We start from the raw sequence: 2,970 nt of genomic DNA, 5'->3' as shown, positions 1-2,970 counted from the left end.
TTAATTAGACAGTGCTTGGTAAATGATCTGACATTATTTTTCTAAGTAGCAATGATAAATGAAACACTTCATGCTTGCAGATTTCTGTACATTTGGATACTAATGTTGCTTCTTCAGGCTTTTTGGCAAGGTTAAAAACCTGTTTCCAATTTATTACTCTTTCTAAGCATGTCTTAATAAAATGAATGTAATAACTGATAATGACTGGTGAAACCACAATAATATTCATCATGTTTTTAAAACAGATTTATATTATTTGGTTTGCTTATAATGAGTAAAAACTGTTTGAAGATGTGGATTGAACGGTTTTGTATGTGTATTGCACTAATTAAATGAATGCCTCCTTTACTTTCAAATAAGATGAAAAAATAATTTTCCTTAGATAAAAAGAAAACAGTATTTTTAAAGTAATTTTATGTGATATTTGAGTAGAGATTTTAGAACATATTTTTGTACTAAGGATAATATTGCCTAATATGATTAAATGTACATTATTTGCTTCTAAACCAATATTATTTTGCAAACATCAAAGGAATATTTGGTTTTATAAATAAATTTGAAGAAGCACAAGCATTATTCATTTTTGTTCTCTAAACCATCTTCGAGATAATTTTGATTTGAAGCAGACTTCTGATACAATTAACTATATAAGGTTTAAATATCAAAGAATATTCTAGACTTATTCTCTTTGAATTACAGACCAGATCTGAAGAAACTTTTAAAGACTTAGCTCATTGGAAGTTATTATGCTTTTCATGGGCAGTCAGAACAAATGTTATTAAAATGAATATCTCAGCGAGATTCAATTATTTATCACAGCTTTTTCTTATAATGATACCACTTTCCTTTCCAAATCCTGACAAAAATTTGTATGAAATAATAGTTATTCACAAGATAGTATTATTTGATTTCAGTAAAGAAAAAGATTTCTTTTGCCTCACAGATATATATATATATATATATTCTTTTGCTGTCCTTTCTAAAGACAGATTCAGTTTTTTTGTGTGTTGAAAGGAGTTTTCAGAATTAGATTTTCAGAAGGAGACAGTAGGTGCAACTAATCTGTAATTAACTCTTTCCTCCTAATCCCTAATACTGAATATACCTAGCTCAAATTTTATAAAATTAACTTCAGCGCTGGAGAAAAAGCATAGCCAACAAGCTCTGAATACGCCATTATGCAAAAAAGGTACCCATACAGGTTCCCAATGGCATGTTATCCAAGGAAAAATGTAAGTAACTAAAGCAACTGAAAATGCTTCCTCAAATTCACTTTACGGATGACTTACTGACAGCATTTAAGTAAAATTAGTAGATTTTTTATAAGCACATTTCTTTCGAAATTTTACCCACTTTTAAAAGCAAGATTTGTTTTATAATCTTTATTTTCAAATATCAAAATTAATGCTTAAATATGTGCTATAAACTGATTTGTATTCAATTGCTCTTCCCAGTATTTTACTAAATGTCATTATTTTTCTAGCTATTCCTGCTTACCAGAAAAAAAGCAGCCCACTCTTCTCAGCAGACCACATCAGAATGAACTCAAAAGTTCCAATCTACACAGCCTAATGTGTTTTTCAGCAACCCAGAAAAACATTCAGATGCTTATGCAATTGTGTAAATTTGTGTAAAAGTTTTTGCAATTATATCCAGAGATTGTATTCATGAGAGAAAACCCAAGACTAGGAAAAGCTATATATTTTTATTCTATCTACTCTTCTGCAACTTTCTAGTATTTTATTCAGATGCAGATTTCCGCTTCTTACTTCCACTCTCCCATTCCTTTCATCAACATTGAAATTGAGTACCTATTGCCTTGTACACACAAACGCGTGCTTCAGTGAAGTGCAGTCTCTCTTGTGGTGACGATCTCAACTGTCCAAATTCAGCCAAGACTAGATGATATTACTTCTTTCTGTGAGGTACAAAATCCTTTTCCATCCCATGAAGCAACATTCTAGAAACATTTCAAGGCTTTTGCATACACAAAATTTTACATATCCTTGAATGATAATTTGTGTAACTCATTAATTTCTCTGCTTAACGCTCATTGTATTTCTTCTTCTTGAAGAACAATGTGACTGAGCAGCTGAGGATGAAGTTTACCTTTTCTTGACTTCTATATTCTGCAGCCATAGGACCACTCTGATAGGAGATTGTGTATTTCCAGAAGAGCTGCAGGGGAAGCGGGGGGCATAAATGTCTCATGAGAAACTATTAGGAGTAAGGACCAGAATGCTGTTAAAACAAAAAAACAGGAGCAGATAGGCAGCCAGAATTAGAGGTGACAGAAACAAAGCAGTAATAACCACTCTGTAGACATTATTGTAATCCAGAAATTGGATTAAAAATAAAATTTAAAAGAAAGAGCCTACCCTATGGGGACAAGGGTTGGAGGGAGATTGGTTTGCAATTCATATTTTAATTTGTCATATCTAATTTTAAAATTTTAGAGTAAGTGTGATGTAGTATGAGTGAAAAATCTCCATTTCTAGACAATTGCCTTCTTTTCATGTTGAGAAAGATCTAGCTACTAAGACTAGATTCTATCTTTGAACAAACCAGAGTAGAGCAGTGCTTCACAAACCAACCTTAGCTTAGGGAAGCTGATCTCCAAAGACTCCCACTACAGCTGATGCAGAGATAAAAGCATCTCTACAGGTAATTCAGTAGAGTATTCTATCATCTTCAGAAGACAGATTCTGAATCTTATTTTTGATTCTACTTTGCCCTCAGTAGGAACTCATCTCTTCCTACTTATTATAGAAGAAACCTGGGGAGATTCATCTCCAGAGACAATGGGTAGTCTTCATGTTTACACCCCAACTATTAAACTATTCCACCGTAACTTAGATGCAACCTGATCTAAACTACAAATTCAAATGTTATCTGTATTGATTATCTTGACATATTTTTACTTAGAAAATTTCATAACTTGAAATATTAAGTGGCCATTTTTCATGTCCC

Source organism: Numida meleagris, chromosome 1, assembly GCF_002078875.1.
Source record: "Numida meleagris isolate 19003 breed g44 Domestic line chromosome 1, NumMel1.0, whole genome shotgun sequence".
In the NCBI taxonomy this organism is placed as follows: Eukaryota; Metazoa; Chordata; class Aves; order Galliformes; family Numididae; genus Numida; species Numida meleagris.
Note: the sequence above shows the minus strand (reverse complement) of the source record.